Here is a 23,308-nt window from a genome sequence, read left to right as displayed (position 1 = left end):
GCAAGCTATCGAGCGGCATTCACAGCGGTTGTGACTCACAGTATTACTGATTATCAACCCCATTTCAATATAAATGCAACATCGTGGAGGATACCGCAAAACATTTCACTCGCTGACCCTAATTTCAATCAATCACAACGAATTGACCTTTTACTCGGCGCTGGGTTGTTTTTCGAAATAATTTCTATGGGACAAATTCATTTGGATAGGGCTTTGCCAACTCTTCAGAACACCAAGCTTGGTTGGATAGTCTCTGGAGGGTTATCATCGAACATGCCAACTCATAAGTCGGTTTTACAAGCCAGCATCAAGGACCCAGCTGATTATTCCGATGACACACTTTCCGCCATTGTAAAGCGATTTTGGGAAATTGAGGACTTCACTTCGTCTAAGCCATCTTTATTGCCGGAAGACTTGCGATGTGAGCAACTTTTTACTGAAAATTGCATTCGACTTGGAAACGGCCAATACTCTGTTCGTCTCTTGACCACTTCCGGATTCGAATCTTTAGGTGATTCTTATTGCTTGGCTCGTCGTCGTTTCAAGAGTTTGGAAGCTAAATTAGATAGAAACCCAGCCCTGAAAGCTCAGTATTCAGCATTTTTGAGGGAGTATATCGACCTAGGTCACATGTCTCTTGTAACTAAGGAACCGCCAGAAACACAATTCTTTTTGCCCCATCATTGCGTACATAAGCAGGAAAGCACGAGTACGAAGCTTCGTGTCGTTTTTGATGGATCTGCTAAAACAACTTCTGGTAGCTCTCTGAACGACTTACTTCTGGCAGGACCAACAATTCAACAAAAAATCTTCGATATACTGCTTCGCTTTCGATTTTTTAAAGTTGCCCTTTGTGGAGATATCTGCAAGATGTACCGTTGCGTGCGTGTTTCGTACCCGGATGATTTCTTGCAGTGCATCGTTTGGAGAGAGAGCTCCAGGAAAGAATTGAGTGTTTTTAAATTGAACACGGTGACATACGTAACCAAGCCAGCTGCCTTCTTGGCTATAAGGGCCATGCATCAACTCTCTTACGATGAGGAGGAATCATTTCCTATTGGAGCAAAAATTGTTCGTAGAGATTTCTATGTGGATGATTTAATATCTGGTGGGGACTCAGTTGAGAGAAATTCGTCGTCAGGTGAAGGAATTACTGTCGCGAGGCCACTTTCCAATTCGCAAATGGTGTTCGAATGAGTCAGCAGCCCTGAAGGGAGAGTCTGAATGCGACAAGGAGCAGTTAATCAAATTTCACGATGGATCGGATGTCGCCAAGGCATTGGGACTAGTCTGGGATCCATCTTCTGATCAGCTCCTATTTCATTTTTCTCAACTGCCAATCAATCAACGACCCACTAAGCGGGTTGCATTGTCGACGATTGCCAAATTCTATGATCCACTCGGTTTAATAACTCCTATTATCACAAAATCTAAGATTTTTCTGCAATCTCTATGGAGTGCGAACGTGGATTGGGATGATGCACTGCCAGAGCCCATTCTTTCGTCATGGGGGGAGTTGACCTCACAGTTATCGGTCGTACAGAACTTAAAATTCCCACGATTCGTACTGCAACCAAGGGCTTCCGTTGAGTTGCATGGATTCTGCGATGCTAGCATGTCAGCTTATGGAGCGGGTCTATACTTGCGAGGGTCAAGGGTAGCTCCATTGAAGGCCTTAACAATTCCAAGATTAGAACTTTCCGCAGCGCTTTTATTGGCTGAGCTAATCGTAAACGCCAAGGAAGCCATAGATTTCGATTGCACCTTTCATTGCTGGTCGGACTCGTCCATTGTGTTGGCGTGGATTCGGCAACCTCCGAAGGAGTTTAACGTTTTCGTATCAAACAGAATCGCGAAAATTCAGGAGATGACGAAAGACATGTCTTGGCATCACGTTCCTACAAACTTGAACCCGGCAGACGTCGAATCGCAAGGATGTACCCCAAGAGAATGGTTGGAATATTCCCTTTGGGGGAACGGGCCTCCATTCCTTCTGCAAAGCTCGTCGAATTGGCCGTCCCTGCTAGACTCAGTAAAGGATCTTCCAGAGCGCTGTTCTGTGGCTCTAATTGGGGCCGTTTGCATAGACAGTTCATCAAACTGCAAATTCCTCAACTTTTTCGATAAGTTGCATCGCGTATTTGCATACATTTATCGGTTCATTTCAAATTGCAGAGCCAAATATGTGCCGCTTAAGGTCGTCTTTTCGTGGAGGAGATCAACTCTGAAACTGTACTTCTTTTGAGGAGCATTCAACAGGTTAACTTGGCGAAGGAGTATGGATCTCTTAGCCAGGGCAAGCCTTTTCCACAGAAAAGCAAGCTGGTTTCGCTTAGGCCTATACTCGGCTCCGATGGGTTACTTCGCGTGAGTGGAAGGCTTCAGAACGCAAACTTGGTCTACGATACGAGGCATCCGATACTGTTGCCCAAGGATCATCCAGTCAGCAATGCGATCATCGTTTATTATCATGAGAAATATTTGCATGGCGGATCGCAGGCGCTGCTTGCCACATTACGGCAAAGGTACTGGCCGATTGGAGGCCGCAAGTTCGTCGCCAGCGTTATCAACAAATGCGTTCGATGTTTCCGAATGAAGCCTGTTACTTGGGAGCACGTCATGGGTAGCCTTCCAGCAAATAGAGTGCAGCCTAATCCAGCTTTTCATACCACAGGAGTGGACTATTGTGGGCCATTCTATTATAAAGCAGAGGCCAGAAATAAGGCACCCCACAAGTGCTATATCGCCGTCTTTGTCTGTTTTTCCACGAAGGCTGCTCAATTGGAAGTGGTCCAGGATCTCACGACGGATTCTTTCATCGCAGCGCTGAGGAGATTCATCAGCCTTAGAGGCAGTCCGCGTACCATTTGGAGCGACAATGCTACAAACTTTGTCGGTGCAAAGAGAGAGCTTGCCGAGCTGAAAGAGCTCTTTTTGAGCGAGCAGCACACAGCATCGATATCTTCCGTCTGTTTAGCTGATGGGATCGATTGGAAGTTCATCCCTCCGCGTGCCCCGCACTTCGGTGGTTTATGGGAGGCCGCTGTGAAGTCAGCTAAATTTCACTTCTACAGAGTCGTCGGTGCATCCATCTTAGCCATCGATGAATTATGAACTCTTGCATATGAGATTTCTGCCATCCTTAACTCCCGTCCACTCTGTCCAATTTCAGAAAATGCTGAAAGCCTTGAGGTGCTAACACCGGCGCATTTCCTGAAGGGTTCCAGCTACACTAAGTTTCCTGAGCCTGGCATTACTCATCTCCGCGAAGACCGCCTCAGCAGATGGCAGCGGGTTACCCAGATGCAGCAACATTTCTGGAAAAGGTGGAGCAGCGAGTATTTGTCCCGACTTCAAGAGAGGAGCAAGTGGCGCGTCGAAACGTCTAACATCAAGGTTGGACGCATAGTTTTGCTTAAGGAGGACAACGTTCCACCCTTGAGATGGCAGCTTGGGTGCATCCAAGAAGTCATACCCGGCGGGGACGGAGTCATCAGAGTAGCTATGGTCCGTACAGCTACGGGTCTGATCAAGAGAGCCGTCGCCAAGCTAGCCGTTCTGCCTATCGATTCCGAGATAGTTGGAACCTTACCTCTTCCAACGGGGGGAGTATGTTCGGAGCAGATCGCCAGCGCCTAGTCATGCGCGCATAGGTGTACGACGGCACCTGCATCGCTCTCTGCTTATCTTTCGCCTTCTTTCTTATACCCATAAAGCTGTCGCTTATCTATTCAGCAACTACTTTGTAAGCCTGCATATGTCTATATGAAGATCTTGGAGCCAAGCTTTTTACACATTCACAGTCCGTCTGCCGCTCCGAATAAACGGTATACATTTTAATATAACCTATTCGTGCGTTATTAATTATAAATATAAGGGTGTCATATTTGTTGTCTTCCCCACAAACAAAAGCTATAGTCGAGTACCTCGACTATCAGATACCCGTTACTCAGCTAATGGGACCAAAGGGAAATGGAGATATATGGTTATGTGGGCGGTAGACAGATTTAAGCGTTATGGGCGTTAGAGTGGAGACCAATACATTTCAGTTAAAATTTTGTATCTAGCATGCAAATTGTGGGTGCCACAAGTTTGGACGGTTTGTGGCCGTTAGAGTGGGCGTGGCATATTCGCGTAACAAACTTGGGCTGCGTACAAGGCTACGAAATCTAAGTCTGCGATCCCATTTCTCTATCATTGATAGTTTCCGAGATATCCGCGTTCATACTTACCATTTTTAAAAGTTTGTGGGCCGCTTGTGGACATTAAAGTGGGCGTGGGTCAATCAATAGATATTGATGAGAACAATACATTTCAGTTAAAATTTTTATTCTAGCATCAAAACTGTAGGAGCCACAGTTTTGGGCGGATTGTGTGCGTTAGAGTGGGCGTAGCAGATTGCTGAAACAAACGCGCAGGAATCTCAGGAATCTGCATGCCTAATCCCAGTATTGTAGCTCTTATAGTTTCCAAGATCTCAGCGTTCATACGGACAGACGGACTCGGCTCGAGACTCGGCTAGTGATCCTTATCAAGAATATATATACTTTATGGGGTCGGAAACGCTGCCTTCTGCCTGTTACATACTTTTCGGTATAAAAAATGTTTAAAGAACCGTATGCGAGAAAGGAGTTTACGGGTTCTAGCTTGTTTCTTGTTGTTTCTCGCTGCGTTACTGTTGGCCCGCAATAGTTCCTGCTCAATTTTCACTACGCTTGCCTTAATGGAAATATTAGCCCTGTCCACTTTTTCACCGAAAAATCATTTCTGCTCGTTTTGAAATTTTCTGCACTTGCCATTTGAACTCATATGTAATTGGTCAGAATAATTTCTTTAAATGTGTTAGCAAGAAATGTGTTATAAGTTATATCTTCTTAAAAGGGTTCATGGAGATTCTCACGGCATCATTGTTGGCCCCCAATAGTTATTATTCTATTATCAATTCATGGAACTCTTATCCTTGAGTCATTTCCAAATAGCAATGAAGATATCATTGCCCTCTGAAATGATTACACATTCTAGCATTATTTTACTTTATATATAGTTTTAAAGCCTAGTACTCACCTCGACAAAAACCGCGAGCCAATCATAGGAGTGAGCGAGAGGCAAATACGCGGCTAACGCTTTTGGTCGGGTCTATTTTTCAGGGCGGTACTTAGATGAGCTAGAAAATACCAGATTTCACGAATGAATTTCGATGAACGCCGTAAGCCGCGGCCCAAAGAATCAGAAATTTAAACTTTAGCGGTGCTCGTGCAAATGCGATGTGGAAACTAAAAATTATAAATGGAAGGCAAACACCAAAAAAGCCTGTAGGAGGTTAGTGCAGAAGAAAAAGGACGCCTAATCCAAGCTGTTGTCCATTATTGTGGGATTTCACCGACAGGAAGCAATACCGCAAAAGGGAAAATCCGCAGAATAGTTGCGGTGCTGGAGGATATCCGCTAGGGAATCCCAGTGGGAAGGAGCATGACGAGTGGGACTTCGCTCCCTACATGGACATCCTGCAGTGCGTGACCTTGAAAAGAAAGTAAGATCTGGCCAAAAGTATTTGGTTGCGTTGTACTAATAGAAGTATATTTTCAGCAGAACCACCAGTATATACGATCTCCGACGACCTCATTTCATTGTTGTGCACCAGCAAACTCTTCTTTTTTTAATTGCTCCAGTTGATTTGGTTTCCGTTTGTCAACAAACCCAGCTACTTGACAGTACCCTGCAAGCAAAAGGGCGATATTTCTATCGCCTGTCGTTCAAAAGTCACTTTTTAGTAACTTCTGCGCGATAGAAACACGATAGAACACATTACACAGAAACAAATTATACATATATCGCATATAAGTCACTTCTAAGTCACTTCTGGACGATAGAAAGACGATAGTCCACATTTTACATCTGAGACACTTTTGACCGATAGAAAGACTATAGTACACAATTTACAAAAAAAAAATTAGTGGGAAAAAATACGCGATAAAAAGAGGTCGAGGTAATTTTCGGATACCCCTTTTTTCCGGAAAATTAATGGGGTCTTCCTTTTGACCCACGCTATTATTTTTCGCCCAAGCGTTATTTCGTTTTACGATTTGTCTGTGGACAGTGTGGTTTGTAACAAATTTGTGCGTTTACAAAATATAGCTTTGTTTTTCTTGATGCTGCTTAACACTCCCCTTTGCGATAAAATTGACATTACCGTGGGGATTAAAATTGTGCCCCCGTAGAACTTGATCATTTGGCACGTCTATGGTAAGTGAACCTTCTGCAACCAAACTAAGATAAATCTTGGTTAAGTTTAGAAATGTTGAACAAAAGTTAGCCTTCTTGTAGGTTTTAAATTGATGAGAAGTCGGTTCTATATTAATTGGTTTTCACTTGCAGTATAAAGTTCAGTCGATCGGACGAGTCAGTGTTGCTAGTTCTTGATTGGCTACATATATCTTCAGGCTCTATTAATTATGATCCATCAATGCTCAGTTCGTGAAATGAATCCCTTCTTCATAGAGAGAAATCTCATTCTGCCGTTTGCTATCTTCTATATCAAATTTATTATCATTCACCGGATTTGTATCTCTCGTTGGCTCATAAGCAGCGTTCGGTCCTGCAAGATCATCTGCGTTTTCTACCAAAATAGGTTTGATTTCCGTATTAGATGAGGTTTCTTTATTGAGAAAACCTGTGATTACAGAACCAAGCCTTGCGCCTTGTGCCAAAGGTAGATCCTAGTTCAAGAAGTTCACCGGTTAGAATATATATCAAGCCCTAAGGTTAGGTCAATGGGTCCAGGTTGCCGAAAGTCTGGGTATGCTAACGGCAGTTCCTCGGGAACATTAAGATCGGTTTCAATCGGTACTGACGGTTGGTTTGTTATAACTGTGGGAACAATAAATGCCTCTACTAGTGTTTCAAACCCGATGGACATGATGAGAGCTTTAGTATTGATCTAATTGCTGTTGTTGTTTTTCCTCCGATTCCATATATTTCGATCGGTGACGACATATCCTTAAGAGATAGCAGATTCGCCATCCTCCTTGAGATAAGATTCACCTGTGATCCAGCATTTGTTACAGCGCGACAAGTTTGTAGTTGACCGGTTGGCCCTTGGCGGAGCAGAGCATATCCTCTAGGGTTGTCGTAGCCTGTAATGGTTGCTGCGCCGGCCACTGGATTGCTAGTCGCTCCGTGGTGTAACAGTGAATGATGCCGTTGCTGGCAGACTCGACAAGTGGCCTGTGATCCACAGTTTTCAACCTTATGAGCTGTAGACAAACAATTTGTGCATGCTCCTACTTGAATAATGGCTTGGCGCCGTGTTTTGGGGTCCATTTCCTGGAAACGGCTACATGCTCTAAGATGGTGTGGTCCTAGGTGACAAATCATATAGCTCTCTTCGTTGGCGGAGTGTTGTTTTAGGTTGAGGGTTATTAATTTTGGTTTAGCTCTGGCGCATTTGACACATTTTAAAATGACATTTCGAGATATTGTTTTTGCCTTTATTGCCCAATATCTTTGCCTTGATGTGGCTAATAGAGTTTGGGCACCACAAATCATATTTTCGATGTGGATTTTTTCAAATATTAATTTGACTATTGGATCATTATATGGCAATAGTACAGGATGTTTTGCATCGAATGAAAGCTCAGATGCTTCCAATCTCCAACTCGAATGAGATCATCCTGATCCAAGAAAGGCGTTAGGGCGCTGAGAATACTGCCTCGTCCGACTTCCCGACATTTCTTTAATTCCTTGATTTCGGCGCTAAAATTATTGTGCTGAATTAATCGGAGAACTATCTTTCGAGATTCTTCCAGCTCTTCAAACTTCAGCATTGTCGTTGCGTCTGAAGATTTCCTTTTAAAACGCATGATGTAGGCTACTATTCTTAGTAATTTATCAAATGAATTCCCGTGGTTTATGCCATATAGCCAATTCGGACTTTGCATGGTAGCTAATAAGACTTCTGGGTTCTCCTGGGGAAATGCACGGCGTTCTGATTTTGCCACAACAATTGGTAATGGCCATTTTGATGATGGACCATACAAGAACATTGGACCATAGAACCAAAGACTGAAATTGGGGAATTTGGAACCACTTATTCCGCTTGACGCTATGTCTGCAGCGTTGTTTTCCGATGGAACATGGCGCCATTCCCTTTGCAACGATGCTTCTTGAATAGTGGTAATTCTAGTAGCCACAAATTTGTCCTTTATTGTCTTTGGGCTATTTATCCAGAACAACACAAATTCGGAATCTGCCCAAAAATATGTTGCAGTTCCTTGCAGCGACAATTGTTCCTTTATGGTCGCTGTTAATTGAGCACCTAAAACTGCTGCCTTCAATTTAAGTCTCGGAAGTGTGATCGCATTTACTGGGGTCAAACGTGACTTTGCACATAATAACTGTACAGTCACTCGTTTATCCTTGTGAACTGCACGAAGATAAATGGCTGCAGCATATGCATTTTCTGAAGCGTCGACGAACGTATGTATCTCCTTCGATACCGGAATCTTTCCATCAAACACATGACGGGGAATTTTAATGTCATTTAACATTTTTAAATCTTCCCGGAATTGCTTCTATTCCGATTGTAACTGCGTTGGCAATTCTTTGTTATATTCAAATTTCTCGTTTGTTAAGCCTTGCATGAACATTTTGGCCTTTATGAATACAGGAGAAAATAGTCCGAGAGGATCGAATATTTTGAATATTTCTAAAACCACATCGCGTATTGTTATTTTGTCTGTGGTCACAGTTTGTGTTTTTCACAGAGTTTGTCAATCGTAGGATTTTAAGTGGTTCCCAAGGTTTTAATGCTGCAGTCCTCATAGGCAGCATCTTCAAATTGTACGGTAGGAATGATATCTTCCTTATCCAATCCTTGAAGAAGATGGTTACTATTTGCGCACCATTTTCTTAATTTAAATCCGGAACTTAATAGTATGTGATTAAGCTCCTTTTGAATTTGAAGGTCCTCTGGAATTGTAAAAATCATTTTTAAGAGCAGAAATATTCCAAACATTTTGTTGCCAGATATGGTGCAGACTTTTTATCGGTTTTTAACCGATAAAACTTTCTGCCTGTACATTTTTTCAATGGCAGCACTGAATACATATTTATGCATTCTAAATCAAAGCAGTTTTGACATTAAACTGTTTTGCACTGTATGACCTTTGTGCATTAAATCGTTCAGTGATTTTCCGGAAGATGTCACTGCAGATGCGTCAAATACAACTTTTAACTTGGTTGTCTGACTGTAGGGTTTAAGAACACAATGATGCAGTATAAAATAATGGGACTTCGGAGGATGTATATGGGGTACTTCCTTCATGTGCCCAAGAGCTTCATACTCCTTCGTGAACTCTATGTATCCTTTTTTTATTGCCTGATCTTTTTGCAATCGTTTTTCCAACGATAAAAACCGCCTCGTGGAAATGTCACGACTCTCCCCCAGCGCTAAAGTATGCTCCAAAAAGGGTAACTTAACAATTAGTCTAGAGTCCTGAGCCTTCTGAACGTTCTGCAGGAAGTGATCCTCACACTGTATCCATTGGTGAATAGCATTTTGTCTCTGGTTGAAAATTATCCAATTCCCAGAATTTAGCGAGTTGCTCATCAATCTTTTCTTCTTTCGTAAGTACAGCACATTCTGATGATGTAGGTGCTCTCTCAGAAATTTTCCCGGCTACAATCCATCCAAGTTTTGTATTCTGTAGCTTGGGGAGTCCATTTCTTAAGCTCATACACTCGGCTTGCATTATAATGAAGTAATGCTCGGCTCCAAGAAGAATATAATTTTTTCCAGGTTTTCCAAATTGAGGGTCAGCCAATATCATATTTTTTTGGTATTTTCCAATTATTAGTCGAAATTGTATAAGTTGGTTGATCAGCGACTATGTGAGGCAAAACCATTGCTTCAAGCCGTGAACTAAAATCGCCTTGTTCTGACTTTAGCTAAACGGTGATCCTTGCATTGGAAAACTGAGATTTTCCACCAATGCCATTTATTTTCAGAATCGAATTTGCGGTTTTCAGTGAGAGCATTTTAATTGCTCTTTTGGAAATGGTATTAATTTGGGATCCAGAGTCAAGCAGGTCCGGTTTTGTTTCCAAATGCAACAAGGTATTGTGTTTTTTGTTGCATTTAAAGCAATCACTCTTTGTGCATTTTTTTGACGGGGGATTTTGGCTTAGACATTTAACACATCATTTTTGTTTTTGAACCCAGTTAAGACGTTCTGCTGGTGTTTTCTTTAAAAACTCATTGCATTTATATATGCTGTAATTTGGTTTCTTACAAAAGAAACAGTTATATTATGTTTCAGCTCCAACTGATGCGCATGTAGTTTGTTGTTTTTTGAGAAAGTTTAAAAATTCATTCAAAGGCTGAATTTGCCTTGTATTTTGAACGAATTGCTCATACAACAAGTGGTTTTGTCGATCAAGCTTTTTTGTTAGAAGACAGAGTAGAAGTGGTGAAGTGACAAATGGGATTGTCTGTCTCTATGCCGATGTTATTGAGAGCAAATAATGTTTCCTTCACATTACCATGCAACGATTTAATTGTTTTGGAATCATTTGTTATCATTGAATGTTCCAATATTTTTTGAATTAAAGTATTACTTAATACTCTTTTGTTGTTGAAGCGTTCTTCGAGTGTTTTCCACGCAGTTGAATAATTTGCCTCAGTTAGCGATAAATGGCGAATTAGGCGCTCTGCCTCTCCATTAACGTTAGTCTTTAAGTACCACATTTTTTGTAAAGTGGGTAACGTTGATTCATAAATCATTTTTTTGAATATATCACGAAACTGTTGCCACTTAAAATATTCCCCATCAAATTTGGGTTGTGCTACCTTTGGATAATGAACAGCACTTGTTGGAGAACTATTTGTTGTCTCCTTTCTTACATACATTTCTGTTTGTACCTTTGTGACTGCATGCCATGTATCTGGTGTCGTCATATCCAAGTTCCTTCGGGTCCTTAAATTTTTTATAAATTTGGACATGAATATCTTTTATTTCATTCCAGTATTGTGTAATGACGGTGTGAAATTTTGTTTTGTTTCTTCAGTAATTTTATTCATGATGCGCTCTAGTCTATCAAGCAACACACTTTGTTCTCTAAACATCGATTCTATTTCAATGTCCTCTGCTGTGGATGCGATAGATGTAACATACGCTTCCAAGAGAGACAACTGATTGTTGAATTCTGTCTTATAATCCTCAACCAGTTGCTTAATTTTATTAAAAAATGCCTTGTTAAAATAGTCGTGTTCTATCGTGACTCCTTTAAGGAGATTATTTATTTGATTTTCTCCGGAGTTAGATTTATCCCACAGGGATTCTAACGTTAATAAACGTTCTCTATAGTAGGCTGGATTAGTCTTCCTGTCGACGGAGTCCTCTTTGTAATTCCGAATGACATTCTGAATTTGCTCTCCTATAGATAACTGTCCTGTCAACAACTGATGAATGCTGTTCGGTGCCATTCTTACCTTTTTTACAAATCCGATTAAGAGGTATTTTGTAATGATGTGCCTCGACTCACAACGTTGGATATATATATGTAAATTGGCTTTCAACAGATCGATCAGTGGAACAGCAGTTTAACTGGTTCAAATCGCCTGGTTGACCAGAACCTGCCCTTTTCCAACGTAGATCCTTACAGTGTTTGATCGCCAAGTTGATCGCACACCTAAAGTGGTTGAATTTACCGTCTTCTGGTCGCCTTGTTGACCGTTGAAGACTGTAATTGAAGACGTGAAGTCGGATCAAATGGATACTGAATTCGACCGAAATATGCGGTTCAAATTTTTACCAAATTAACTTTTGGTTGATAAGACTATGATCGATGATGCAAGTTCAAATTGGAGTCCCAATTTGAACAATTGTTGCGGTTCAAATCTGGTTTTGCTGAATAGTTTTTTTTTTTTGCGTGCCTCAAGTACAGAACCAGTGGCAATAGTCGCCGCAATAAGTACGGAACAGATTGGGCTGCGGATACGTCAAGATTTCTTTTCGTAATGATTTTATTGAGCATGGATCCGGGTTTATATACATGATTTGGGGTTACAAGGATATTTACTTAGGTCTAGTCTAGATACAAACGGACAACATGGTTTATTATCAGATTACAGGAAAATAGCCTAAATAAGCAATTACATCTACCAAATGGTGTAAAGACACGTCCGTCGGCTGGATACATATGGTTTATGACCCGTTTATAATATGCAGATGTGCGCAGACCAAGATATCAGCTACCTATTTATTTAGGTCGAAGTAGCTATCAGCAACTAATGAGTTTCTGCAAAGTCGAAATCGTACACCAGGACATAAGGGTATTCCATTAAACGAAAAGAGTGATAAATAAGATAAGTTAGCAGTTAGGGAAGGAGTTGAAGTAAATGTCAAACTAAGCACTAAAACATACTTAAGGGAAATTAAAAAAGTATTAGATAGTATGTATAATGAAGATTACACGCTAAATTCTATAAACAAAGGGACAACTCTAATAATTGTTTTTCCAGAAGTCCCAAAAAATCCTTTGCACCATGAACTGAAATGGAAAGCAAAACGCATAGACATTAAAAATTCTAATGACAGGGCATACTTACGACGAAATATTTTTCCAGAAATCCCAAAAAACCTTTGCACCATGAACTGAAATGGAAAGCAAACCACATAGACATTAAAAAGTCTAATAACGGGGCATACTTACGACGAAACCTTTTTACATGGAATTAAAGCGGTGAACTCAAATCTGTGTGAATTCTGTAATGTATCTAAATATGCTGAACAGCAAATCTTTGACTGCCCAAAATCTACCAATCTCCGTACCAAATTTAGGTAAAGGAACCACTCCATATCAATTTTAAATTTCTAGTTCACCCTCAGCGATCGCTTTAAGTCAATTTTTTTTTAGCAGTTGGCCAATAAATTAATCTGTCAAGCTCAATCTACTGGAAGTCTTTGCTTAAATCCACCTGCACTTAAAAAAAACAAAAACATAAAAACAAGGAAGAAAGCTATAGTCGAGTACCTCGACTATCAGATACCCGTTATCAGCTAATGGGACCAAAGGGAAATAAAGATATGCAAGCAGCAAAGTGAGATTGAAATGCGCTACCTACCCGTGATCTCAATGTATGGTTATGTGGGCGGTAGACAGATTTAAGCGTTATGGGCGTTAGAGTGGAGACCAATACATTTCAGTTAAAATTTTGTATCTAGCATGCAAATTGTGGGTGCCACAAGTTTGGTCGGTTTGTGGCCGTTAGAGTGGGCGTGGCATATTCGCGTAACAAACTTGGGCTGCGTACAAGGCTACGAAATCTAAGTCTGGGATCCCATTTCTCTATCATTGATAGTTTCCGAGATATCCGCGTTCATACTTACGATTTTTAAAAGTTTGTGGGCCGCTTGTGGACATTAAAGTGGGCGTGGGTCAATCGATAGATATTGATGAGAACAATACATTTCAGTTAAAATTTTTATTCTAGCATCAAAACTGTAGGAGCCACAGTTTTGGGCGGATTGTGTGCGTTAGAGTGGGCGTAGCAGATTGCTGAAACAAACGCGCAGGAATCTCAGGAATCTGCATGCCTAATCCCAGTATTGTAGCTCTTATAGTTTCCAAGATCTCAGCGTTCATACGGACAGACGGACTCGGCTCGAGACTCGGCTAGTGATCCTTATCAAGAATATATATACTTTATGGGGTCGGAAACGCTGCCTTCTGCCTGTTACATACTTTTCGGTATAAAAAATGTTTAAAGAACCGTATGCGAGAAAGGAGTTTACGGGTTCTAGCTTGTTTCTTGTTGTTTCTCGCTGCGTTACTGTTGGCCCGCAATAGTTCCTGCTCAATTTTCACTACGCTTGCCTTAATGGAAATATTAGCCCTGTCCACTTTTTCACCGAAAAATCATTTCTGCTCGTTTTGAAATTTTCTGCACTTGCCATTTGAACTCATATGTAATTGGTCAGAATAATTTCTTTAAATGTGTTAGCAAGAAATGTGTTATAAGTTATATCTTCTTAAAAGGGTTCATGGAGATTCTCACGGCATCATTGTTGGCCCCCAATAGTTATTATTCTATTATCAATTCATGGAACTCTTATCCTTGAGTCATTTCCAAATAGCAATATTCTATTATCAATTCATGGAACTCTTATCCTTGAGTCATTTCCAAATAGCAATGAAGATATCATTGCCCTCTGAAATGATTACACATTCTAGCATTATTTTACTTTATATATAGTTTTAAAGCCTAGTACTCACCTCGACAAAAACCGCGAGCCAATCATAGGAGTGAGCGAGAGGCAAATACGCGGCTAACGCTTTTGGTCGGGTCTATTTTTCAGGGCGGTACTTAGATGAGCTAGAAAATACCAGATTTCACGAATGAATTTCGATGAACGCCGTAAGCCGCGGCCCAAAGAATCAGAAATTTAAACTTTAGCGGTGCTCGTGCAAATGCGATGTGGAAACTAAAAATTATAAATGGAAGGCAAACACCAAAAAAGCCTGTAGGAGGTTAGTGCAGAAGAAAAAGGACGCCTAATCCAAGCTGTTGTCCATTATTGTGAGATTTCACCGACAGGAAGCAATACCGCAAAAGGGAAAATCCGCAGAATAGTTGCGGTGCTGGAGGATATCCGCTAGGGAATCCCAGTGGGAAGGAGCATGACGAGTGGGACTTCGCTCCCTACATGGACATCCTGCAGTGCGTGACCTTGAAAAGAAAGTAAGATCTGGCCAAAAGTATTTGGTTGCGTTGTACTAATAGAAGTATATTTTCAGCAGAACCACCAGTATATACGATCTCCGACGACCTCATTTCATTGTTGTGCACCAGCAAACTCTTCTTTTTTTAATTGCTCCAGTTGATTTGGTTTCCGTTTGTCAACAAACCCAGCTACTTGACAGTACCCTGCAAGCAAAAGGGCGATATTTCTATCGCCTGTCGTTCAAAAGTCACTTTTTAGTAACTTCTGCGCGATAGAAACACGATAGAACACATTACACAGAAACAAATTATACATATATCGCATATAAGTCACTTCTAAGTCACTTCTGGACGATAGAAAGACGATAGTCCACATTTTACATCTGAGACACTTTTGACCGATAGAAAGACTATAGTACACAATTTACAAAAAAAAAATTAGTGGGAAAAAATACGCGATAAAAAGAGGTCGAGGTAATTTTCGGATACCCCTTTTTTCCGGAAAATTAATGGGGTCTTCCTTTTGACCCACGCTATTATTTTTCGCCCAAGCGTTATTTCGTTTTACGATTTGTCTGTGGACAGTGTGGTTTGTAACAAATTTGTGCGTTTACAAAATATAGCTTTGTTTTTCTTGATGCTGCTTAACACTCCCCTTTGCGATAAAATTGACATTACCGTGGGGATTAAAATTGTGCCCCCGTAGAACTTGATCATTTGGCACGTCTATGGTAAGTGAACCTTCTGCAACCAAACTAAGATAAATCTTGGTTAAGTTTAGAAATGTTGAACAAAAATTAGCCTTCTTGTAGGTTTTAAATTGATGAGAAGTCGGTTCTATATTAATTGGTTTTCACTTGCAGTATAAAGTTCAGTCGATCGGACGAGTCAGTGTTGCTAGTTCTTGATTGGCTACATATATCTTCAGGCTCTATTAATTATGATCCATCAATGCTCAGTTCGTGAAATGAATCCCTTCTTCATAGAGAGAAATCTCATTCTGCCGTTTGCTATCTTCTATATCAAATTTATTATCATTCACCGGATTTGTATCTCTCGTTGGCTCATAAGCAGCGTTCGGTCCTGCAAGATCATCTGCGTTTTCTACCAAAATAGGTTTGATTTCCGTATTAGATGAGGTTTCTTTATTGAGAAAACCTGTGATTACAGAACCAAGCCTTGCGCCTTGTGCCAAAGGTAGATCCTAGTTCAAGAAGTTCACCGGTTAGAATATATATCAAGCCCTAAGGTTAGGTCAATGGGTCCAGGTTGCCGAAAGTCTGGGTATGCTAACGGCAGTTCCTCGGGAACATTAAGATCGGTTTCAATCGGTACTGACGGTTGGTTTGTTATAACTGTGGGAACAATAAATGCCTCTACTAGTGTTTCAAACCCGATGGACATGATGAGAGCTTTAGTATTGATCTAATTGCTGTTGTTGTTTTTCCTCCGATTCCATATATTTCGATCGGTGACGACATATCCTTAAGAGATAGCAGATTCGCCATCCTCCTTGAGATAAGATTCACCTGTGATCCAGCATTTGTTACAGCGCGACAAGTTTGTAGTTGACCGGTTGGCCCTTGGCGGAGCAGAGCATATCCTCTAGGGTTGTCGTAGCCTGTAATGGTTGCTGCGCCGGCCACTGGATTGCTAGTCGCTCCGTGGTGTAACAGTGAATGATGCCGTTGCTGGCAGACTCGACAAGTGGCCTGTGATCCACAGTTTTCAACCTTATGAGCTGTAGACAAACAATTTGTGCATGCTCCTACTTGAATAATGGCTTGGCGACGTGTTTTGGGGTCCATTTTCTGGAAACGGCTACATGCTCTAAGATGGTGTGGTCCTAGGTGACAAATCATATAGCTCATATAAACGTTAGCACACTCCCTAACGTTTGAATTTTCGTTAGTGCATCCGCTGAATTTTCCAGTGCAGCTCGAGACTGCTGGTCTAGTTTTCTTCTTATAATAAAACAGGATTGGATCCCAGGATTTCTTGCTAACATCGAGGTTTTTAAGAGTACTCATTGAGTTTTTCATAGTGTCATTTAAGGCTCTTAGTTGGCGCTAGGAGCCGTCTATAGGCTTATAGTCAACCATTTTTGCTATAGCGGCGAATACGAGTATCTTTTCGTACTGGTACCTGGCCTTTAATAGCAACCAGGTGTCGTCATAGCCACCCTGTGAGAAGGCTGTGTCTGTCAAGACGTTCCCCGCTTCACCACGAAGCAGGCTCTGTATAATATATAGTTTTTGACTGGTCCAATATGGGTATTATGTACTAAATCTACAAAGAGATCATGGAACCGCGGCTAGTCTAGAACATTGAACTTCAGAATGCTAATTGGCGGAAGTGCCAAGTGTAGGCTCAATGGCGCGTCGTTTTGTCGAAGAAGGTTCATTTCGTATTCCTCGTATAATGTGTGGAATTGTGCTAGCTCTGCTTTTGCCAGAGCTGCGGCCCCAGGTGTGCTATCCAATTCGTCGTGGGCTTGCCTCAGTAACGCCCAATGGAGGTCCAGGTGCCTTTTGTAGGGCTGGGGTGACCGTTGGAGCATTAGTCGGATAACCGTGTCAATCGCGGAGTCTCTCTTGACTTTATCTCCTCTTGTAATCTTGATGTTGGCCGATGTTCGCCTGGGGGCTACTAGTCGTGAAGCGTATTCACTTCCAGTGGGTAATGCCGCTTGTTGGACTTCTTCATCTAGGTCGCAAAACTGCTGCCAGAGATCGTTTAACTGATCTAGCTTACCGGAATAATACGTCTCGGTGGCTTTGTTCGACTGAAACCTTGCTATAATTCTTTATGAGCTGTTGGATCTGTACCTTTAGCTCATTTTGGATTCGTAAATCGATTCTTGTGTGACTTGTTTCCTCTATGAATGAAGTAGACACATTGTGTGTCTTGGAAACGAAGAATCCTGTGAAGCCGAATAAAGCTGTGTGTCCTGTGCAGATGGGTGAAGCTGTGAGTCCTGTGAAGCTGGATTAAGCTGACGATCCTGTGACGCTGGATCAAGAAGCGTATCCTGTTAAGCTGGATGAAGCTGAGTATCCTGTGAAGCTGGATGAAACTGAGTATCCTGTGAAGCTGTGAGTCTTGTGAAGCTGTATTAAGCTGAGTATCCTTTGAAGCTGGATGAGCTATGGTTTCCAGGGCGGGTGGATGTAGTGAACTTAACGGCACCAGTCAGAGGTTCAGCTGTTTGTGGGAAGGGGGTGCTGGAGTGTGATCATTTGTTGGTAAAGGATCACGTCGGGGTCACCAATGTTTGTGCCTAACCGATGTAGACACTCACAAGACGTTCGCGTCGCGGAAATGGTAACAATGGTTACTGCGATGCCGGACCACAGGCGATGCGGGAACTGCGCTGAGGTTGAGCTAGCGTAAGTTAGCTGCTAGTTGAGATAGTGTAGTACGAGCCCTATTACGAGTTGCGTTGATAACTGATTTATTCTTCATTTGATACTTGCTTATATACTACTTGGAACACAAAAGTTTAGTGTAGGTTAGGTTAGGTTAGGTTAGGGCGGCTGTCGGACTATAGTCCGACACACTTAGACCACAATGGGTCCGTTGTGATACCGCATGATCTCGCTTCTTCCTTCTCTAGGGTCCCGTTTCTAGTAGTTTCAGCCTGTGTTAAGCTGATCAGCATGTCTTCCACCCGGAAGACTTAATAAAGGCACTTATGCTTTTGAGATTAATCTCCGATATTTCGGTAAGATCGTCGATGAAGGGGCTTCCTAAGTGTTTCAGTCTGAGTCTGCATAGGGCTTGGAAGAAGCAGAGAAGGTGTTCTACCGTTTACACTTCTTCCTCATCCCTACAGCTTCTGCAGAAATCATTTTGCGGGGCTTTTAGCCTACCGGCATGTGCGCCAACAAGCCAGTGCCCTGTAAGAGCTCGGATCAACATGCCACACTCTGTGCGGCTGAGTTTGAGTAACTCCGAGGTTTTTTTGTTGTTTATCACAGGCCAAGTCTGGTGAGAGATGCGCCACTGTGGTGCGTTTTGCCAATGGGTGTTGGCTAGTGTGTTGAAGAGGTTTTTTATGTTTAGCTTGCAAGTAGCCATGGGCATACCGACATTTTCCTCTCCTGGTAGGAGAGGCTTGGTGGTGCCCTGCCTTGCTAATTTGTCTGCTATGCAGTTGCCTACGATGTCCCGGTGACCCGGAACCCATATTAGGCTGATAGTAAACTGATTTGTGTTATGTGCTAAATGATAAGGAAATATGCACAAGTTGTAAATTTAGCAAAGCTGTTTACATTAGGACTGATAACGATAGTCGAAAAATCGATACAACACTATCGACGACTCGTGAGTTCAGGGAGTCGTGCAGCTTGGACAAGTCATGGAACTGGTTCCTTAAACCGGATAACTCCCAAATGAACCAAGGTTTAAATTCGGAAAGTTTGAGTGGTTTTTGGGCTAAGAGAGGCTTGAAAAATTGAAACAAGCAAGGGTGTTTAAAGGGCAAATATAGTTGGTCGCAGACGGTTCTGGTGGACAAAAAAAAATATATAAGATTAGAAGTCAAGTTCCAGTGAGTGATAAAAAAAAAAAATCCTTGTTAATGTGAGTGTAGTTGAAATATAAATATTTATAGAATATTCCGTGAGGGAAAAGTCTGGAGCAGGAAAATATTCTGACGTAAGGAGAGACGAAGACCAGCCACCAGGAGGAGATCTACATTTTCGACAGGAAAATTGGCCGCTCATCCTCGGGTGGCCCCAGGTTTTTATTCGCCCCTTACATTTGCCACAGAATTAGCAAAAGGTTCCCGAAAGCTACAAGCGGCAAACCAATTCAAAAAGCCGAAAATTAATACAACAAAATTTGAGACTGATGATATTAATTATGTAACCCGCCCAAATTAAGTTATTCCTAATTATATCCATTTAAATTATTTATTTATTTAACCTATTTATTTACTATTGGAATATTGTTTATTGTTATTTATTTATTTATATATATATATATGTGTTCCCTGTGAAAGTGCGGTACCGTAGGTAGGGTTATAAAATGTTAAAATTTAAGCAAAAATTATGAATTATAACGTGAAAACGAAATGAAGTCGTGTGAGTAGAGATTCTTGTTGGGGGTGAGATGAGTTAGGCGAGGTAGCAGGATCCACCGACCAGGATTGGGAGATGTGTCCAAATGATGTTGAAGGATACACTCATGGTTGGGAGGGACTCCAGGACCACAATAAGATCTGTGTTGTCCAGTCCAGATGTTCGAGAAAAATCCGTCGTGAAATTGCCAGTTGTCCGAGTTTGAATTTCCGTTTTGTTTGTTTTTTTTTTTGTTGTGTCTGCTGCGTAGACAACAGTGTTGGTTGTTCCCCTCCCTGGGATGTTCGTTGACTAGCCGGCATATACACGGCGCGAAAAGCAGGACACGACAAATGGCGCCCAATGGAAAATTTAAGAAATTAATGAAATGGAATCGATAAAAGTAAAAATTTTCAAGCATAACGTAAAAAGTGAATACTCACCAGAGAATGTGTCAATAGAAAGCGACATCGGAAACCAGCTGTTTGGACCGTGGGCGGGCGTAGAAAGTCGAACCCATCGTAGCCACAGTGAGTGAAATCCCGAAAAGTCCTTTCTGCTGAGCACAATCCTTGCTGAGAGAGAGAAGACCGACTAGAAGTGGACCCATGACCAAGTAAAGCGGGACATGCGAAGCCAGGCTAGGAGGTTCATCAGCATATGAAATAGAAAAAGAAAACAATTGTCTTTTTAATATGTTGTCTGTGGTAAAGTAAATGTGTAATAACTTATTTAAATTTGTTTGCTATGTTTGGAGTTGGTGTGGTCCATGTACGCTGTGAATAAAGTGTAACATCGTTGCCCAGCCAGTTTCAAGTAAAGTCTGAAAGATAAGGAGTAAATTAAATTATTGAAATCGTTTAAATACTTGTGAAAATTGACACGAACAGATTAGGAACTGAAGGAAAGGAGAGAAAAGTTAGTGGATAATGTAAATAGCTACGTCTCATCCCCCCCCAGATTAGAAAAATTTGAAGAGATAAGAAAAAAACAAATATACATGAGAAAGGAACTAGGATATGCCAAATAGTGATAGGAATAGGGTTCAAATCGGAAGAAAATTGAGGAGAAGTTTGGAGTTCATCCGGAATAGGGGACCAGCAGGTATGACTCCGCCAGTAACTCGCTCACAAGCTAATCAAGAGGAGAAATTGGAGAACATATCGGCACCCGAAGGCATGGAGTCGCTAAGGGAGCAGAATCCTGAAGGAATTGGAAGCGGAAGTCCAGGAGAAGCTAGTGGTCTTCAAGCGGTAGGCGGAACCGGGGCCATACCAAAGTCTTTGCCATCTGAGATAAAATCAGGTGTTAATGCGGCACTGGTTCAAGCTCAACATACGTACCAGGTGGGAATGTCGACGGAGTACGAAATGTTTAAACAGCAGATGCAGCAGGATATGATGCAGTTCATGAAGGACATCAATGACTGCATGGCGGAGTGGCGCAGGGATTTCGTGAAGGAAAAAGCAGCATGGCAGGCATCTACGCAGGTTCGCCAGGCCCAAGGACAGCAAGTTGGACAGGGCCAAATACCCTCTTCGGGGACGCCGATGCCGCCACCTCATGGCCTTGCCGAGCAGCCGCGGGCAAATCCGAGTCAGGTGCCACCATTCGACCCGAGGATGCTACAACAACCTCCGCCAATCATACTGCCGGGGGTAAGTCACCACATGGGTTTCCCGCCGCCAACATCTGGGGCGCTGTCCGAGAAGCAGGAGATAAATCGCCACGCATCGGAAGGGTATCGGCAAACCGCCTGGTCGACGGAGCAGGAACCAAGGAGATGGAATGGGTCTCACATGACGCCGCCAGAAAATCCTCCTGGAAACGGCGGGGCTCATATCAACTTCAATCCAGGACCGGATCAGCGTCGGTCAAGCGGGGCAGTGGGCGATTCTGCGTTTAAAGCCGGCCAACTGCGGAAGTGGGGGCTCAGTTTTGATGGAAGTCCCAGAAGCATGCCCGTGTCAGAGTTTATATTCCGCCTCGAACATCTCCAAAGGTCGTATCAGGTGCCGTGGAAGGAGGTCCTAAGAGAATTTCACGTGTTAGTTGAAGGACAAGCCAAGGAATGGTACTGGATGTACGTGAGGTCAACGGAGAAGCAAGAGTGGACTTACCTGAGGTACGCACTACAGCAGCAGTTCCAGAGTCACCGATCCAACTTCGAGCGAGAGTATGAGCTGCGAGAACGGAAGCAGAAGCCGGGAGAAACGATCGAGGTGTATATCCAGACCATGCTAGCGCTCAGATCTCGACTAGAGATGCCGTTTTCCGACTTTGACCTAATAAAAGTAATAAAAATGAACATTAGGGATCAGATTTCGAGAATTATATACCCGATATACATCACTAATATGGATCAACTCCGACATGAATGCCACGACGCGGAGAGGATATTGGCGACTCGGTGGACCCGACATCCCAGCAACCTCGAAACTCACCGAGGGTACAAAGATCGTCCGAGGATCGATGAGCTTTGTCCGGAATCAGTCGGAGAAGAGAGTGTACCTGGAGAACAAGAGGAAGTGGAGGCATTAGCTAGACACTGGGAGACCAACAGGGAACGACAGCCACTGACCTGCTGGAATTGTGGAACCGTGGGACACCCATTCAACGCGTGTGAATCGGAGGTGTTGAAGGTGTTCTGCTTCAAGTGTGGACTACCCGGTGTGAGGACTCCAAGATGTACTCGATGCCAGACGGGAAACGGCATGAGGAGCTTGGGCAAGAACGAGGAACCACGCTCCAATCCGTTTGCCATGAACAAGTGAAAGCCTCGTCAAATTGCATGCCTAATGATAAGGATAGCTGTAAGGAGAATAAAATTAGTAAAATTATGATAAACATAAATAGACCAGAACATACCATTAAATGGTCGACACGTGAACCGATAGCAGTCCGAGAAGCACATTACCAAGAGGTCAGGAACCGAATATTTGGGAAAAATGATCCGGACCGGAACATTTCGCCAAAAATTGCCAGAGCCCGTAGGAGAAGTCAGCAGCGGAAGGCAGAAAGAAGGATGATTTGTTCGGCCATCAGAGCAGCGGTGGAAGGCGACAACAGACCATTCGCACAGGTGAAGATCGAAGACCTGGAGGTCGTGGGTCTCTTGGATTCCGGGGCATCAGTAAGCTTGCTTGGGGAAGGTTGCCTAGAAACAGTGGAAAGGTTAGGACTGAAATTAGAGAGATCACAATCGATAATGAAATCAGCAGGAGGTACACAGCATCGAGTAGTGGGGAAGATTCAACCCAGCATCTCGTATAATGGGTTAACACATCGATTGCCGATACTCCTTTGTCCATCCTTGAAGCAAAAATTATACCTGGGCATAGATTTCTGGAGAAAATTCGAATTGGCACCAGAGGTGGTGGGCGTAGAATCCTTGCACCAGGTGGAATCCGAATTTATGGCCAAAGGAGAACCGATAGAGGCACATATCCTATCCCCCGAGCAGACTGAGCAACTGGAAGAAGCAAAAGGACGTTTTCTGACCTACGAAAGTCAAGGATTAGGA

General features: G+C 42.5%; 2 long non-coding RNA genes across 2 annotated transcripts; one reads left to right on the top strand and one right to left on the bottom strand.

Annotated features, from left to right (window-relative positions):
- Positions 1 to 12,019: 12,019 nt before the first annotated feature.
- Positions 12,020 to 14,129, bottom strand: LOC139354596 (uncharacterized). Its single transcript, XR_011605557.1, has 3 exons — positions 12,712 to 14,129; positions 12,608 to 12,653; positions 12,020 to 12,549 (listed from the first exon to the last, which is right to left on the bottom strand). It is a non-coding gene; the product is annotated as an uncharacterized lncRNA (long non-coding RNA).
- A 4,803-nt stretch (positions 14,130 to 18,932) lies between these two features.
- Positions 18,933 to 19,800, top strand: LOC139354604 (uncharacterized). Its single transcript, XR_011605562.1, has 2 exons — positions 18,933 to 19,274; positions 19,338 to 19,800. It is a non-coding gene; the product is annotated as an uncharacterized lncRNA (long non-coding RNA).
- The last annotated feature ends 3,508 nt before the right edge of the window (positions 19,801 to 23,308 follow it).

Source organism: Drosophila suzukii, unplaced genomic scaffold (assembly GCF_043229965.1).
Source record: "Drosophila suzukii unplaced genomic scaffold, CBGP_Dsuzu_IsoJpt1.0 scf_10, whole genome shotgun sequence".
NCBI classification, from domain to species: Eukaryota; Metazoa; Arthropoda; class Insecta; order Diptera; family Drosophilidae; genus Drosophila; species Drosophila suzukii.
This window is presented reverse-complemented; position numbering and strand designations above follow the sequence as displayed.